At 38.2% G+C, this 18,727-nt stretch overlaps 1 pseudogene; it reads left to right on the top strand.

Annotated features, from left to right (window-relative positions):
• The first annotated feature begins 4,604 nt into the window (after positions 1 to 4,604).
• On the top strand, positions 4,605 to 5,289 carry Gm20776 (annotated as a pseudogene).
• The last annotated feature ends 13,438 nt before the right edge of the window (positions 5,290 to 18,727 follow it).

Genomic DNA, 18,727 nt, shown 5'->3' with positions numbered 1-18,727 from the left:
ACTTCTGTGTTTGCTAGGCCATGGCATAGCCTCACAAGAGACAGCTAAATCTGGGTCCTTCCAGCAAAATCTTGCAGTGTATGCAATGGTGTCAGTGATTGGAGGCTGATTATGGGATGGATCCCTAGGAATGGCAGTCTCTAGACGGTCCATCCTTTTGTCTCAGCTCCAAAGGTAGTCTCTGTAACTCTTTCCATGGGTATTTTGTTCCCAATTTTAAGAAGGGGCACAGTGTCAGCATTTTGGTCTTCAATCTCCTTAAGTTTCATATGTTTTGAAGATTGTAACTTGTATTTTGGATATTCTAAGTGTCTGGGCTAATACCCACTTATGTCACCACTAGGGTACTGGTTATTCTCCTCTGCTTCTCATTTGGTCAGAGTGATTTTCATTTTTATCTCATTTGTCTAAGATGCCAGCATGCCCTGCTTATAGACTGTGGTACAACAGATGTTTAACTTTCATAACTATTGGGTAGTGTTTTGATTTTTCTGTGTTTGCCTGAAGGAATAAAGGGGATTATTCCTCCAGCCCATAGTGACAGGCATGCTTTAGAGAAGTCAGGACTAGTGGTTCTCAATCTTCAAAATGTTGTGAAATTTAATATACAGCTCTACAACAATAATGTTATTTCATTGCAACTTCATAAATATAATTTTGCTATAGTCATGAATTGTAAAGTATATATCTTATAAACAAGATATATGATATGTGACACTTGTGAAAGAGTTGTTTGAACACTCAGATGAGTCTCATTCCATGGTTTGAAAAGCACTAATTTGGACATAATGGGGCTACAGCTGCCAATGTAGACTGTTCATCCAGTGTTGCTGGTCAGAAGTCTCCGTACTTTGAAGGCAATGGGTTTTCCCAGGAAAGGCTTCTTCTGAGTCCCCAATCTTCTGTCAACACCTGTTCACCTTGGTGATGATCACTGATGTATCAAATGACCATACTTAGTAAATTAAGTAATACAGTTTTCTTTTCCACCCTAGAAAGTGGGGATTCTAAAAATATGTCTACTAGCTAAAAGCAGTGATGGTGCTCTTCCTAGGATTCCTTACATAGTGTCCTCCTTGGATGTTCCTCTCTGATCTATACTCACCATCTATGTTACTTCCTCTCATGAACAGCACACATGATAACACTCAACCCATCTGATCTTCAGTCAGCAGAAATATACTAATTATATTTCGCATATGGCCCAGTTGCTCATGATTCTGAGGCATAATCATGCATGTTGTATTGCCAAACAGAATGACACTAATTGTCTAATATATAATGAAGCATATTTTGTATGACTTATTTCAGGAGTCTATATATTCAATGATGAACACACCATCAGCAAACGAATGAATTCTTGTGAGATGATGTCATCACAGTGGGATCCAATGTGCTAGAAAGAGAAAAGAGGGAACCAAATTCCCTTTCATAATTACACCTTTTCTATAACAGCATTATTAAATTATTTTTTATATAGGTCATATCCCTCCTGACCCATTCAATTTCTTCCAAATATATTCACAGCTAGGGATTAATTTTCAGAAAATTATTTTGGGGAAACACATGTGATTATTTCAACATCTATAGTAGTGTGGGGGCATTATTCTCCCTACATCATGTACACTTAAGATCTTTAGATACCTCCTTCCCTGTGATAGCCTTGCAGCTCACTGAGTGACATGTGCATTTGATGATAAATGATACACAAACATTGAAGCACATTACCAGATCCTGTCACCCATATCAATCTCAAAATAGCAAGAACCACACGTGAGTAGAAAAATACAAATACATTTTATAGTGTCTTGAAGCTAAAATCCCCAAATTAATCAAAATATTATTTGGACTCTGTTACTTTATACCAGTGTTTTTTTAAGTGTACAAGTCGCAGGCCTTTTCTTTGACCCTTTGCACAGGTTTATAGTGTCCTTTTACCATCTTCATCCTCCACACTATCTTCCATTGCTATCAGATCTCCCCCCTGCTGCTGCCCTTACTCTTCCAAAATACCTCCTATTTTTTAATGTCCCTCATTAAATTTATATTTTCACAAATGTCATTTTGAGTTTTACTTGTCTATCCTAATATATTGTATTTTACCGTTCCATCCATTTTTTAAAAACAAAGCCCTGCACTAATACACATAGATGAGAAATATATTAATCTCTCTCTCCCCCCTCTCTCTCTTTCTCTCTCTCTCTCTCTCTCTCTCTAACTCTCTCTCTCTCATTTTTAAGACATTCATCCAGTAGTTGACATCTAAAATCACTCCATAGCATGTATGTTTCATACAGTGAGGCAATCAATATTGATGATATGGATATGTAGTGGTCCTTCTTAGATTTTTTTTTTTGTGTGTGTGTGAACTTAAATCAACATGGGAAGATAGAATCTCAGATAAAGAACTTCCTCCATCACATTGGCCTGTGGCCACACCTTAAAGAATGTATTTTTTTTTGATGACTGTTTTTGAAGGATCTAGCTTTCCATGGATAGTGTCATATCCTATGCAGAGGATGTACAGGGTGTGGTGGGGACCATGGAAGGTACTGAAAAGGATTTTTTTTGAAGAACTGAAGATCTATGTGCCATAAACAATTAAAGTGTCCTCTAATTTGTAAGAAAATTTTATATGTACCTGTGTCCAGTATTCTGTCTACACACATTTCAAAAGTAAAATTTCCTCATCTATTTCATGATGTTTTACTGCATTTTATCTATGAAATTCCTTATAATCAGAAGTGTTGGTAAATTATAAAAACCATTAAAATATGACTGGGAGATATCAGGTTGGTTTTAACTTCATCACAACTATGTAAGCATGCCCAAGATCTATGTTTTCCTCTTACTTTCCAAAGAATTCATAATTCATGATTGCCATTGGTTTCAATACATGTCATTTAACCCTGTCAAATTCCAGCTTTGTTTGCATAAAAATAGTCCTCCTCTAAGTGTGGGTTTTCATAAAGTGAAAATTGGTGTTCTATCCAGTGTGCTGCCTCAAAGAGTCTGGCAATATTTATGATAAGAAGCACAGCTTAAAGATAACCAAGGGAAAGGTTGGAACATGAAAAATAACCACCATGGATGATGTCAAGTCAGAAACAGAAGACTTTCTCAGAACGAAAATAAAAACAAAAATGAAACAAAACAAAACACACACCAAACAAATAAATAAAAATCCAACAACCAAACAATAAAAACAATGCAAGGGTGAACTTCTTTGGCAGAATATTACTCAGATCATCAGGCCTTTCAGTTGGGATTTCATTTTTTATTTCTAGCAGGCCATATGAAAAGGTAAAGTCGAGATGCTGAACGTTTCTGAGTGTAACTAGGGAAGGAACCAGCCTGAGAGGGTTTCTATGATGTACATTGAACTAGTGTGATGTCACAGAGCACTGCCTGGAGGTTTCCCATCTATTCCACTTGGAGGCGCTAGAATCCACTGAAGGTGAGTTCACTATCTTCACAGTGGTGTGTCAAAGCCAGGTCATTTTTTCCCACAGGGTTTTCGTGCCTCATCTGTATCAGGAGACAGAATCTTGACGACTAGGATATTTTTCTTTGGGTAAGTACATTTATGAAGTAATTGGGACCCTGATAGCTACAGAAAGCTAAAAAATTTCTCTCCTACAGTGAGTTACTGTACATTCTACTTTCCCCATGTTTATTAGCTAGGGAGATGGATGGTCTAGGTTAGTTTATCTCCTGAATTTATTATCCTTGCTAACAATATCTAGTTTACAATTCCACGAAAATGCCAAAGCTCCTCTTTGTCCATGTGCACGCTAGAAGATATTAGTTCTTAATGGCTGATATTGCCTCGACTTGTTGAGTTCTTCTTAAGTTCAGAGATGCAATGGCTTCATCAAATAATCATGAAGCTGGGTCAGGAGAAACAATAAAGTACGACAGTGGTGTGCTGTGTCCCTGGGCAGATATTTGTGAATGCAGGCACTTAGCTCAGAGCTTGCACGTACAAGAGAGTCGTGGTTACCCCTCTGGCCTTTTTTTTTTTTCTTGATCATTGGGGAGTAATAATCATAGCACCACCTAAATTTACATAGAAATTCAAGGAGAGGGTCCTCCTCAGCGATGATTTTCGTTTGTTTTCTTGTACTTGTTGTCGTTGTTGTTGTTGTTGTTGTTGAGACAGGGTTCCTCTCTATAGCACTGGCTGCCCTGGAACTCACTTTGTAGACCAGGCTGGTCTCTAATTTAGAAATCTGCCTGTCCTTGCCTTCTGAGTTCTGGGATTTAATGTGTGTACCACCATGGCTGACTTATTAACTTCTTGTTTTTATAAAATTAATTTTAGAAGCTCAAAACTGTTTAGCATAGTATTCTTCACCTGCTCAGAAGTTCTCTTAGCAAAGAGTCTTGGTCCAGCATTCACTCCCAGCCCATAACCATTGCCCATCAGGAACTCATATATATGACAGAGGCAACAGCATTGTGTCTGGTTTAGCGGGCAAGATCTTCAGTCCCAGGCAATGGGCAAGTATGATATTTGAAGAGAATGAAAGACACAAGACAGTGTGATCTACCACAACAGGTCTACAGCCAGGTAGAAGACAATACCTCTGAAGAGTCTGAGCATGACATCACTCCAGAAGAAGAGTAGGAGGAAGCCTTCTTCCCAGGCTCTGGGGAATAAGGTTGGCTGCAGAATTTCTCACAGTTGGAAGGAAGGTAATGAGCCTGCCACCCATTGGAAGGCCATCATTCTAGGTCAACTGTCAACAAACCCTTCACTTTATTTGGTGAAGTATGACGGAATTCACAGTGTCTACGGACAGGAGCTCCACAGAGATGAGAGGATTTTAAATCTTAAGGTCTTGCCTCACAAAATAGTTTTTTCCTCAGGTGAGGGATGTCCACCTCGCCAGTGCCCTGGTTGGCAGAGAGGTACAACACAAATTTGAGGGGAAAGATGGCTCTGAGGACAACTGGAGTGGGATGGTGCTAGCCCAGGTGCCATTCTTAAAAGACTGGTTTTACATTTTCTACTAGAAGGATCTGGTACTCTACGTCTATCAGCTCCTGGATGACTACAAGGAAGGTAACCTCCACATCATTCCAGAGACCCCTCTGGCTGAGGCGAGATCAGGTGATGACAGTGACTTCTTAATAGGTACCTGGGTGCAGTACACCAGAGATGATGGATCCAGGAAGTTCAGAAAGGTTGTTTACAAAGTTCTAGCCAATTCTAATGTGTACTTTATCAAATTTCATGGTGACCTACATATCTATGTCTATACTCTGGTGTCAAATATCACTTAAATTGAAAAAATCACAAAGTACAGAAATGTAAACTTATAGGATTGAAAAAAAATGTTTGTTTTTCTGTGTTGGGTACCTATGGATCTTTGACAACCTCAGTATCTTTGTCAATAAAATTTGTTTTGTTCTAAAAATTAATAAGTGTGACATGACATGCTTTTAGTGAACACTTGCTTTTGTTGTTGTGAACACTCTACTTGTTGAAAGAGATGGACTATGGTGGAAAGAACATCAAAGGAAGATGAAAGTTGCAAGTCAGGCTGTGAACAGTGCATACATCTAATATCACACAGGCTAAAATGGACAGGACTTAGCTTCTGTGTTCTGTATACTGAGCAAGGAATTGGAGATATGACTTAGAGGAGCAGGGATGTCAGCAAAAGATGGATTTTAGGAAGAAGGGGAGAAAGACAGGACATAGATAGAATCTCTGGTATGAAGTTAGAGGGAGAAACAACAAGTTGGGGAAAGAGTGATAGATAAAAGGGATGTGGCCTTGTTACACAAAGTGCAACCCAGAAAACTGATCCAAAGAGACTCAGAAATCAGACAAAATCAGGTTTCATTTGAATAATGAAACCTAATGAAACTTGTCTCTCATTTTAAGATTTATTATCTATATTCATATGGTGGTAGTAGGGCATGAGCTTGAGAGTATAGGTGACCACAGAGACATGATTTGTCAGATCCCATGGAGCTGTTATTAAAGCTGATTGTTAACCATTGGATATGAATTCAAGAAAACAAATCCAGTTTTTTTTGCAGTACAATGGTGCTCTTAACAACATGGTCATCTCTCTATTCCCATTAAGATATCTTTTTAAGAAATTCAATACTAACATGCAGAAAAGATACTAGGAAGAAGTTAAGAAAGTTTAAATTGATGGTGACCTTTAAAAACAATAAAGGACACACAAAGGAGTAGAGGACACTGAGGGACAAATTAATTCTAAGATGAAGTTCTCAAAATGTGAAGCAGGAGACCCAGGAAGAATAGAAATTTTCTGCAAATAGTTAAAATTGGGCATATCAACATTAGGTTCTTTGGTTTCTTAAGAAATAGCCAGCCGATCAGTTCAAAGAGTAATTTAAAAGAGAAAATGAGTACACTGTGAGATAATATATGGTGGGGAATGGATCCTGAGTGCTTTCCCTGAGCACTCTTTGCCTGGGATGAATCCTGTGATCTTTTGGAGGTCACTGTTGAGTGCCCCAGATGACCATCAAAATGCTCCCACACTGGCCTGTTTCCTTGGCTCTCCTCCAAACATCTGACTCCCAACATACCTATGTACCATTTCAGCCTGTCTATTCCCTGGAAATTCCAGTCTTAAATTTATGTGTGACCTTATTCTCAGAAAACAGTGAAGGTGTATTCAATGCATATGTGCTGACCTCTTTTCTATGCCAGTTCTCATGGGTTTCAAACTCTATGAGGTTGCCCAATATGTTGGTCACTTCTCCTGAGTAGCCCTTGTGCTTCATGGGGGTCTTACTGGGTCCCATATGCACTCTGAGTGTTTCTTTTGTTTGTTTGGTTGGTTGGTTTTGTTGTTGTTGTAGTTTTGTTTTTGTTTTGTTTTTTGTTTGTTTGTTTGTTTTGTTTTTGTTTTTGTTTTTGTTTTGTATTTTGTTTGTGTTTTTAGTCAGGCTTGTCATGGACACAATCATTTGTGTTTTTTCTCTAGAATAAGTTTGAATGCCAAATGACTTGAAAATACTCTCTATTGCTCATTAATTTTGATATCTGGGAGAGTTTCTGTGCTAGCTGGTTGTCTTAATTAGGGTTTCAATGCTGTGAAAAAACACTATTACTAAGGCAACTCATTAGAAACATTTCGTTAGGGCTTTTAAACATTTCATTGCAGTTTCAGAGGTTCACTCCACTATCATCAAGGCAGTAAACATGCAAGTGTCTAGACATATGTGGTGGTGGAGAGGAAGCTTAGATTTATGCATCTTGATCCAATTGCTTCCAGGAACAAAGTATCTCTTCTGCATGCAGGGATGGTGTCTTCCACATGGAGCAGTTCTTTAAAGCCTCACAGTGATATACTTCCTCCAAAAAGATCACACCTATTCCTACAAGGACACACCTCCTCAAAGACCAACTACATTCAGAGTGCTAAACTGATTTCATAGCAACTTGACAAGATCTACAGTCTTAAAGAGGAGGAGCCTCAGTTGAGCAAATGCCTCATTAAGATCAAGCTGTTAGGAATTTTCTTATTTGGTGTGAGAGCACCCAGTTCATTGTGGGTGGTGACATCCTTGTGGTGGTAGTCTTGTGCTCTTTATGAAAGCAAGACTTAAGGAGCATGTCAATAAGCATCACCACTCCATGGCCTATGCATGAGCTTCTGGCTCCAGGATACTGTGTTGTTTCAGTTTCTTTCCCAACTTCTTTGATGATGAACAGCAATGTGGAATATAAGCTGAATAAATCTTTTGCTACAGTTAGCTCTTTGGACATGGTTTGTCCTTACAACAATAGAAACCTTAAGTAAGACAATTTCTTAGAGAAACAAAATATCTAATAGTGCCACTGTCACTTATCCTATAACGACAAATAATGTGCAGAAGTTTTATTTTAATTTAAAGGTAAGATATTCGCATATATCTATTGACATGTAATTTTAATATTTTGCTTCTTTCTCACACTGAAGAATACTACAATCAAAAATAACTTAGGAATAGAAGGGTTATTAGCTTACAGGTATCAGACTATTACCAAGGAAGCCAAAACAGAAACTTGAAGCACTACCAAGAAGAGTGCTTATTGCCTTGACCCTATCTTAGTTCTATTGCTGTGAAGAGACATCATGGATAAAGCAACTCTTAGGAAACAAAGCATTAACTGGGGGCTTGATTACACTTTCAGAATTTTGGTCAAACATCAAGGCAGTGACCACTGCACTGGAGCAATAGAGAACTATTGATCTTTAGATAGAGACAGATATTCTGCCATTATATTGGTTTTTTGAAACTCAAAGACCACCCTTGTTGACACAACCACTTCCTCCAATGAAGCCATATCTTCTCTCATTCCTTCTAAGCCTTAAACACACTGTCAATCCCTGGTGACTAAATATCCATTTATATGAATCTATAGGAGATATTCTTATTCAAACCACCAAAATTCATGTGGCTTGATCCAATATTTTATTTTAAATACAGAGTAAATACCTCCCTTTTATAAATGACTACTGATGAGCTTACCCACAGTGGTCTACTTTCACACATAGACCATCAAGAAAGAAAATGTCCCATAGACTTACCCAAAAACCAAGTGAATAGAGACAATTCTTCAATTGTTCTCTCTCCCAAGGTGACTCTAGATTGTCAAGTTGCAGATAAATAAAGTCCCAGCACATTAAGGTTTATCCTACTCCCACACAAACATTACTCATCACCATCTCCTCATTCTGTCCCTATATAGATCTTCTTCCCTCCATGGCAGAAGAGAAGGGTAAGTACCTCCACCAGCAAGGATACTCAATAATAGGTGACAAGTAGTGAATATGTCCTGTAACCTCACAACACCTACATTCTAATGTATGTTACACTTTCTGGGAGACACTCCAATCTGTCCAACTTCCTGCCAACTCAGCTTTGACCAGAAAAATTCTTATCAAGAAATCCATTGACTTTTACTTGATTTCTTTCTCCTGAGGGAATGGAGTTTTACCCCTTCATGGATGTATTGGTGTATGATTCATAAGTAATAAAACCCACTACTATTAACAGCTAAATCACAGGATCTATGACAAATAACAACTCACATGAGAAGCATCACATTTGGTTAAGCCTTTTCAGAAGTTTTATTTGAGTTTTAATTATATACTAAATAAATCCATTCATTTATTTATTTTTAAGTGTGTAATTTAATGATTTAATACACATTTCACACCTTTCATTTATCACTCATTTTCTGGTACTTCTTATGATATTGAAATCTACTAAAATACAATAGTGAATTTAGCAGAAGAACCAGTGGTGTGGGAAGCAGCAAAGTTCTTGAGTTTCAAAGACAACAGATACCGTGGCTGAATATTCCAGATACAACAATTAGGTAACATTGGGTTTACTCTTAGCATGCTCTTTGTAGAAAAACAAAACAAAACAAAACAAAACAAAAAAACCTTAAAGTATTAAGCCAAGTTTTCTCTGAACATGAAATGTTACTATCACTAATGAGTCACATTCATATCAATCATTTTCATCACTATTACAAGTTACCTAACTACATAATTGGAAGACGGATCCATGATCACATGATTATGAAAAGGGCATGAAGGAGCAAAACTGTTCAACTTATTGGCAGCTATTCAGCATTAACACAGGAAGGGACCAAAGACAATAAACAGCTTTCAAGACATGTCCAAATGACCACGTTCCTTTAAAAGTTTCTTACCCATTCCATGCACATCCATTGATTGTTTAACTCATTGATTAAAGCCCTCAGGTTGCAATCACTTTTTAGAGTGCATATTTTACTACCTATGAACACTGTACTGTGGACCAAAGCCTTCATCAAAGACCCATGACTGACATTTCAAAACAATTTAACCACAGAATTCTTTATGTGACGCAAAGTGAAAGGATCCATCTATCTCTTCAAGGATATCTATGTCTAGCTTTTACAAACAGAAATTGCCCAGGCCAACTGCATCAGAACCCCCAGGAGCTTTTATAAATATGAGTTCAAGAAAACAAAAATGCAATGCAAGTTCAGGATCCTGATCCTCCCCCCCCCATCCATGCATCTTAAACCCATAGGGGGGAGCCAGAATGTTAGGTAAGAAGTCTAAGCTACACCTAAACTACAACTAACTCTGAAGATATCTAGCAATCTCCAGTTCCTTTGTGGTACTTACCCACACCAAGGCTGCATTAAGGAATATGGTCTAGTGTGAGATAGTGCCAGCAGTTAATAGCAAAATCCCACTATGAGTTGAGTTGTATGTAAATGAAAATCTTGTAAGGCACAGAGGTAAGAGAGAAACTGTGTCTTTCTGCACAAAGTCAGGCCATTCTGTCTTCCATCATTGAACAGGAAGGCCTCACTATCCCTTATCGCTATCTGATAAAGTATAGACAGTTGATGAAGGATGAACAGTCAGTTTTTATTAAAGGCATTGCCTTTGAAGGTGATAGATTGGTTATGCTCTACAGGAAGCCAGATGTCCAAGAATTTATGGGAAAAACAAATGATTTGAAAGGGTTGTAACAAAGAGGAGAAGACAAGATATGAAGTTGGCAGGAGGAATTAAATGGGAATGGGCCAGGTTTTCTTCTGGGAGGAGTTACTAAAAGAATTAGAAAGAAAATTCCATCAAAATATAGTGTATGAAATTCTCAAGGGATTAAGGAAAATAGTTCTTAATATACCATTTCTGTACTGAACACATACAGACCACTTATATTGCCATCTTCTAAATAGCAACTTTTTATACAGCAGTTTCATTACATTGAGGGCAAAAGTATTCCAGAGGTTATTTAAAATAAAGAAGAATCTGGGGAGATGGCCCAGGGGTAAAGCCAAGTGTTTGGTCAAACATTCACCTATACCACAAGTGCTTAGGAATTGGAGTGGCAGAGACAGAAGGATGACTGTGGCTTCCTGAATGTCAGCCTCACTCCTAGCTCAGCAAGAAACCCTGTCACAAGGGGAAAATTAGGGAGTGAAGTAGCAGAAAACAGTATACCTTTCCCTATCCTCTGCACGTACCTGTATATTTCTGTATGCATACACACATCAACATGATAACTGTATAAAAGAGGTTACTTTGCATAAATTATAGGCAAAAGCAATGTTGTTTTAACCTAGAGACCTGAAGACTTTTATATCATTAGGGTCCTGGAGAAACTCTCCAGATATAGAGGATTGATATATCTTCTTCCTGTGCAAAGGAAACCTCAGTTAAGTGTGTGTGTCAGTGACTCTAAACATTTTTCTTCCTCTAGATTCCTATTTATACCACAAAATGGTCTGTAAATAATGAAAATATGAAAATAAGATTTTTCAGGGTGTTTGCCTTCTTTTAAAATCATATTTATAATATTTTACTAAATCGAGGTGAAATCTTCAGCTCCAAGGAACAATGTATTCAATCCTGTTGACTTCTATTTTATCCCATTATGAATAGGAATTAATTGTACATCAACATTTCCCACGATTTGAACTAAATCAAGAATAAGGGATATGTTTCCATACAAATAAGTAATGCCAATGTGGTTAATCAAGTAGAAATGTGGGGGGGGCGGGGTTAGGATGCCTTTGGATTATTTGAGAATGATGGCTGATCAGAAACATGTTATGCAAATAACCCTAACCTGTGAGAAATGAAAAGTAATGATATAAATTATACTACCAAGTGTCATGGCCACTTATTACTTGATTTTATTTTCCTTTTCATTACATGAGTCTTTCGAATATTTGTGGGACAAAGATGATCACACATTCAAATGCGGTAGTTTTCCAGGTGATAGGCTGTTTGGAATGAATTGGGACTTGTGTTATTACTAAAAGAGATTTGTCACAGGGCCTTGAAATATCAAAAAACCCATCAGGCTCTCTCTCTCTCTCTCTCTCTCTCTCTCTCTCTCTCTCTCTCTCTCTCTCTCTCTCTCTCTCTCTTTCTCTCTCTCTCTCTCCCTCCTTCATTTTTCTCTGCCATCTCCATCATAAGTTGTTTGCTCTCAACTACTGCTCTACATGTTTTGCCTCTGTGTTGCCATGGTGTCTACCATGATATCCTGGACTTGCCCTATGGAACTGTAAGACCACAATTAAATGTTTCCTCTTATAAGTTGGTTTGGTCATGATGTCTCTCACAGCAATAGAACAGTAACAAAGACATACATACTCCTGTTTATTTTTTGAAACATTCTTTATTTCTTTCATTAAAGTTACATTTTTTCAATTGAACAGTTTTAAGAATAATGTAAATGGGCCTAAATAAATAGTGCCAAAAGGGTTGGCACTCTCGGGAGGTGTGAAATAGTTTCATTAGGTGTGAAATTGGTAGAATAGATGGGGCACTGATGGAGATGTGTCTTTGTTGAGTTGGTGTGATCTTGTTGGAAGAAATGTAACAATGTGGTGGTAGGCTTGGAGGTCTGCTGTCCTTAAGCAATCCCCAGTTTGACAATGTCTCCATCTGCTTCCTCTATATCAAGTCCTAAAACTCATATCCTTCTCCAGCACTGTGTCTGTCTGAAGGCTACCATGTTTCCAGGCATGACAGTAATGGAGTAAACCTCTGAAAAGAAGTTACAAAGTGTTCAAGATTTACTATGATCATGGCGACACTTCATGGCAATAAAACCCATAATAATACTCACATAAACACTCAAAAACACATTTGATGTCTTGTGGGAACAGACTTTAAGGCCCTCTGCCTAGCTGCCTTGTAGATATTCATTCCCAAGCAGCTATCAGATGAAGATGTAGAACTCTCAGTTCCAAATGAACCATGCCTGCCTGGATTCTGCCATATTCTTACCTTGATGATAATGGACTGAACTTCTGAACCTGTAAGCCAGCCCCAATTAAATATTTTCCTAATAAAGCATTCATTGTAAGTGTGTTTGTTTACAGAAATAAAATCCTAACACACACATGTACATATTCACCTAGATATACTGAGTACAGACACACACACATGGAAACATTCACACACACACACACACACACACACACACACACACACACACACACACAAACACACACAGACACACACTCTTTCATTTACAGGGACTTTTGATTTAGCCAGTACCCATGCAAGTTCATTCGGGTGTAGAATACATGTGTTTGTGGAACATGACATTGCTCTTTCTTTTAGGAGTTATGTGGACAAAAACTGCACACTCACTTCATTCCTCTTCAACATCAGAAATCTCAACTTACAGAAAGTGTGATAATGAGAAGTAGTTTTAGATACTTTTTTTTTTCTGTGAGTAGCTTCCACATCAAGTCACAAAGTATAAATAAATATAACAGGGAATAAATTCATATTCAAATGCCATTGACAAGCTAATAATACATTCTCCATAATGAATATAAACTTTTAAATTAGAATTCCCAAGGAAATGAGACATTTGAAAAATCCTTACTTTCAGATAGGCTTTGGTATTTCTTTTCCCTGAAAAGGAACACCAATGTAAAAGACAGAATTTGGATTGCTTTGTGCACAAGTTGAATCAGAAACATTTGATAATGTGAAAATGTGCATACAGGGACTCACCACATTTTTACATACATATATATGGGGTGAAAGGAGACATCTGGAGAACAATAAGACTCTCATTAGCATTAAACATTCCTGAAGTCAACTAATAACCTCTAACAATAACAATAACAACAACAACAAATACAACAACAAGAATAGATGTTCATTAGGAAGAACTTTTTTTTTTAATAACCTTCCATTTAGCCACAGAAAGCAGGGGCATGATCCATCTGCGACACTTTATAAATACTTATTACAATTACCACTGAAATTTTTAAAATAATATGGATTTTTAAAAATGAAATTGTAGTAAAATAGATTTTTTTCAGCTGTTAAAATGGGGAAAATGTGTTCTAGAATGAAATAAAGAGTGTAAGAACTACTTGATTTTTCAATAAAGAACATCCTTATAACTCATGTGTCAGTAAGTATCAGGATTATAATGCAGTTGATTTTCTCAGTCTAGAATAATTTTAATGTGTTTGAATAATTTCCAGTTGTAAGAATGGATCTCAGAATTTTCAAAAGACAAGAAGAAGACACCAAGTATTTCCTCACTTTTGTTTCAAAAGTCTTAGTTCCTTGTCTGTAGAGTCCCAGACATTCCAGGGAAGGGTTTGAAACATCCAACAACTTCTGAGACCATAACCTCAGAGGGAAGCTGCCTTTCTCAGTAAATGGAACTAGGAAACCTGAAAAGATCCATCAAATCACTTTAGAATAAAAGTGGCAGCTGGTTCACAGAACAAGGTATCATTTAGCAACTCAGCCAAGAACTAAGAGGATTTGAAATGATAATAACACAGAGTAATAAAAACCACTATGTAGTTGTAATTTAATCGCATATATATACTTTGGACAGAGAAAGCAATCAAATCTTGGCATCTCTCTCCTCAGCCCAATGATACTCTGGGTCATGCTGCAGATTTCCCAAGTTCATGGCTCAACACAGAAATTAGAAATCTCTGGGAAACTAGAAGTAGACCATGTAAGTGCTGTGATTCCAAAGACATGATTTCAGAAATTGTTCAAGTCCTCATCTTGCTTGGAATTGAAAAAAAAAATCACATAGCACCAGAAGTAATAAGAAGTTCATGGTATCAATGTCAACAGGTAAACACTACTAAAAAATATCTGTTAAGTATTGGATTGTTACCATCACAAATGAGGAGATGATTTTTAAATGCCGTTTTATTTTAATAATTAGTAGTAATGTTAAGTGTCCAGTGTGAAACTGTGGGTGTAGGGGAAGTTGGTGAAGTGAGAGAGAACATGGCCAGCCAGAGGTTCTGTGCTCTCTGAAGGCCGACACGGGAGGAGTGAAGGATACTTACCAGGCAGCCCTGGTTGTGCATCTGGCTGTGTAAATCCACTGACACTACACGGATGGGGGTGAACTAGGGGAAGACAATGGTACCAGATTCTTAGTCTCTGGCATCCCACATTGGGCCTTGAAAAACATAGACAGTCTATTGTTTTAGAGCTTTGTTTTAGACAGCAGGGAGAAAAACAAATGTTAAAAAGATTGTTAGACTTGCCATGGCCAAAAAGAGAGATGGGGAAAGACATAGAATGAAGGACAGAAAGCAAGTTAGAGAGTAAGAAAGGTGAACGCTTAGAGAAAAAGGTAAAAGCTTACAGAGAGTAAAGATTGTAAAAGTTAGAGAGAGAGAGAGAGAGAGAGAGAGAGAGAGAGAGAGAGAGAGAGAGAGAGAGAGAGAGAGAGAGTAAGAGGGAGAGACTGATGTAGGGCCAGGTAGCCTCTCATATATTGGGCTTGTTATCTTGCTGTTGCTAGGTAACTGGAAGTTATCTAACCTGAAGATTAGAACCTTTGGTCAATTTGTATGTGACTGCTAGCCATTAGCCTCTCCTGGGCGGGCGTGACTGTGGGTTTGGTAACTTCACCAGGAGCCAGGTATCCAGAAGTACTGAGGAAATGCCTTCCTTCCCATGTAAATTACGACCCATTAGTTTTCATCAGGTTTAAGGACTTCAGCATGACTGGAGACCAGACATTTTGTACATAACCCAATGCCCCAAGATCAATGATCAAATTTAACTCTAGCCTCCAGATTTTGTGGTTTCTCAGGCAGAACAACAGCACAGAGGATGTGAGTTTGAAACTCTGGAGACTTCCACCATAAGAAATCAAGGCATGGATTTGGGGTGGGGTAAAATGATCTTAGAAGAAATTGGTAAAACAGTGAAAGGACAATTGAAAAGACTCATATGGAAAAGACCAGCAACAGGGGATGCCTCAGGAGACCATCCTGGTTTTCATAACTTGGCAAGACAAAATTCAAATGACCAGTAGTACTGGAGGAGAGTCTGTGAATGCATCAGGGAGGGTAGGGTAAGGGTAGGAAGGAGTGAGGGAGGGTGAGATAGAGGAAAAAGTAGAAGGAGAAAAAGAGAAGGAGAAAAATATGGAGAGGGAGAGGAGAAGAAGGAAGGGAAGAGGTATGGGTGGATCAGAACGACAAGGAGAAGAAGGAAGAAGAACAATAGAAGAGGATGAGGAAGAGCAAAAAAAGGAAGAGGACAAAGAGAAGGAGAAGGAGAAAAGGAGAAAGTTAAATGAGTAGGATAGAAGGTGAGAATGAGAATGAGAGCAGGAGGAAGAGAAGGAGAAGTCAAAGGTATAGAAGAAGAAAGAAGAAGAAGAAGAAGAAGAAGAAGAAGAAGAAGAAGAAGAAGAAGAAGAAGAAGAAGAAGAACAAGAAGAACAAGAACAAGAACAAGAACAAGAACAAGAAGAACAAGAACAAGAAGAACTAGAACAAGAAGAACTAGAACAAGAAGGAAGAAGAAGAAGGAAGAAGAAGAAGGAAGGAGAAGAAGGAGGAGGAGGAGGAAGAGCAAGAGAAGGAGGAAGAGGAGGAGGAAAAGGAAGAGAAGGAGGAAGAGGAGGAGGAAGAAGATGAGGAAGAGGAGGAGGAAGAGGAGGAGGAAGAGGAGGAGAAGGAGAGGGAGAAAGAAGAAAAATAAAGATGAACAGGAGGAGGCGAAGGAGGAAGATGAAGAAGAAGAAGAAGAAGAAGGAGAAGAAGAAGAAGAAGAAGAAGAAGAAGAAGAAGAAGAAGAAGAAGAAGAAGAAGAAGAAGAAGAAGAAGAAGAAGAAGAAGAAGAAGAAGAAGAAGAAGAAGAAGAAGAAGAAGAAGAAAGGGTAGTAGGAGCAGATTGAGAAAGAAAAGGAGAAGGAGAAAAGAATAAGGAGGAGAAGGATAAGACAAAGAAGGATAAAAAGTAGAAGAAGAAGAAGGAAAACAAAGAGAAGAAATTAAAAGAGATGAGAGGCATAGTTAGACAGACAGAGAGAGACAGAGAAACACAGACATACAGAGTGAGACATGCACATAAACATTCACACAGAGACACACACTTAGGCACAGAGATAGAGAAAAATATACATAGAAAGAGAGACATGCACAGAGACATTCACAGAGATATACACATTCACACAACTTAATTAAGAAGTATTTACAAAAATATATCAATGAAATTATGAGGATATTAAGTACTAAATTATGTGAGCACTGAGGAGGAATGAGATCCAACCAAATTTTGCAAGTCCTGCAACTTTCTGCATGCTTCCATACAGCTTTAGCTGTGGGAGTATCAGTTATAGGGCTGTAACTTTTGTTATCTTCATTTATAATTTACTGTGAATCTCCTTTCTCCCCCATTCAATATGGTCAGTAGTTTCCATGTGGAAGGACTTTCCAATGCATGGCATCTAGTGAGAAAGAGAAAACAATTGAAATAAAGAGTCTCTATGCTATAGCCAACTGTACAAACAATTCGTAGTTATTCTCCAAATGCAGGGCTCAAAGAACACAGAGGCTCCTCTAGCTGCTACACAGATCTTAAGTATGGCCCCACAGCATCATTGGGAACCTATTGACAATTCTCACACCTACACACACCCACACACAGAGAGAGAGAGAGAGAGAGAGAGAGAGAGAGAGAGAGAGAGAGAGAGAGAGAGAGAGAGAGAAAGGGAAGGAGGGAAGGACAATTCTCACTCAGGTCATAAAGCTATGGAGCATTACAATTTCTTGAGTTCCAGAAAAAAAGCAATTTGGAAGCTTATCTCCCTAAAAGTGAAGATTGCACTGAAATTTATGAAATGTGAGAATAATTTTAAACGTGAAAAATCATTCCACACACACACACATTAAAAAAATACATGTAGGCAAAATTGACAGCAATCTATTTGACACAACACACACACACACACACCTACACACACCCACACACACACAGAGAGAGAGAGAGAGAGAGAGAGAGAGAGAGAGAGAGAGAGAGAGAGAGAGGGGGGGGGGAAGGAAAGGAGGGAAGGAGGGAAGGAAGGAAGGAGGGGAGAGGGTTATGGGTAGAGGAAGAGGTGGAGAGACAGATGTACACTTACAATACTTATTTTTAAGTCAAGTTGTCAAAACTCCCGACACAATCAATGTACAGGAAGAGATGTATATGGCAAACACTCACCAGGGAGAGACTGTCATGATAAGGACAGCATAGTAGGAAACAACAAGTTCATCTGTGGTATTGAGAGCCTGAATGGGCCCTTCTCACATTTGGTTGGATTTAGAAGCCAAGATTTAGGTCAGAACTAGCCAGTTCCCTCCTTCTTGCGCCAGTGACCTCCTTCTGCTAGGGCACAGTCAAAAAGGTTCCACAACCTTTCTAGACAGTTTTCCCAGTTTGAGACAACTGAGAATGTGGGAGAAATCCCTCCCACCCCCAATCTTAATTAAACTAAGCCAGGCAAGTGCAAAACATTTTTGAAAACAGTTTAATTTCAATTTTGGAAAGAGAACAGAAAACTCTACTTTGAAATGGACAAAATTAGTCTTTAGGTTCCATTGTGCACCCTAAATGAAATATAATGTAAAAGATTCCGTTTTCTATGTAGCAAGTGGGGCTGAAAACAACACACTAATGGAGATAAAATGCAAAAAACTGGGATATATAGTAACAATTCAAACTGACAGTGTGAAAAACAATCTATTTACTTAACTGTCCTGTTGACCACAGTGTCATTCATCATTGTGTTAGGGGATACAATCTAGTGATTAATCATCAGGGTTTGACAGTAAAATCCTTAGGCTCAATACACCAGACATTAGCTGGAAAATGATATACAAGAATGTAATGCCCTTTGGTGTCTTCTCTGTGAATCTGTTGTATGGATGCCC

This window comes from Mus musculus, chromosome Y (genome assembly GCF_000001635.26).
Source record: "Mus musculus strain C57BL/6J chromosome Y, GRCm38.p6 C57BL/6J".
Taxonomy (NCBI): Eukaryota; Metazoa; Chordata; class Mammalia; order Rodentia; family Muridae; genus Mus; species Mus musculus.
Note: the sequence above shows the minus strand (reverse complement) of the source record. Positions and strands in the feature narration are given on the sequence as shown.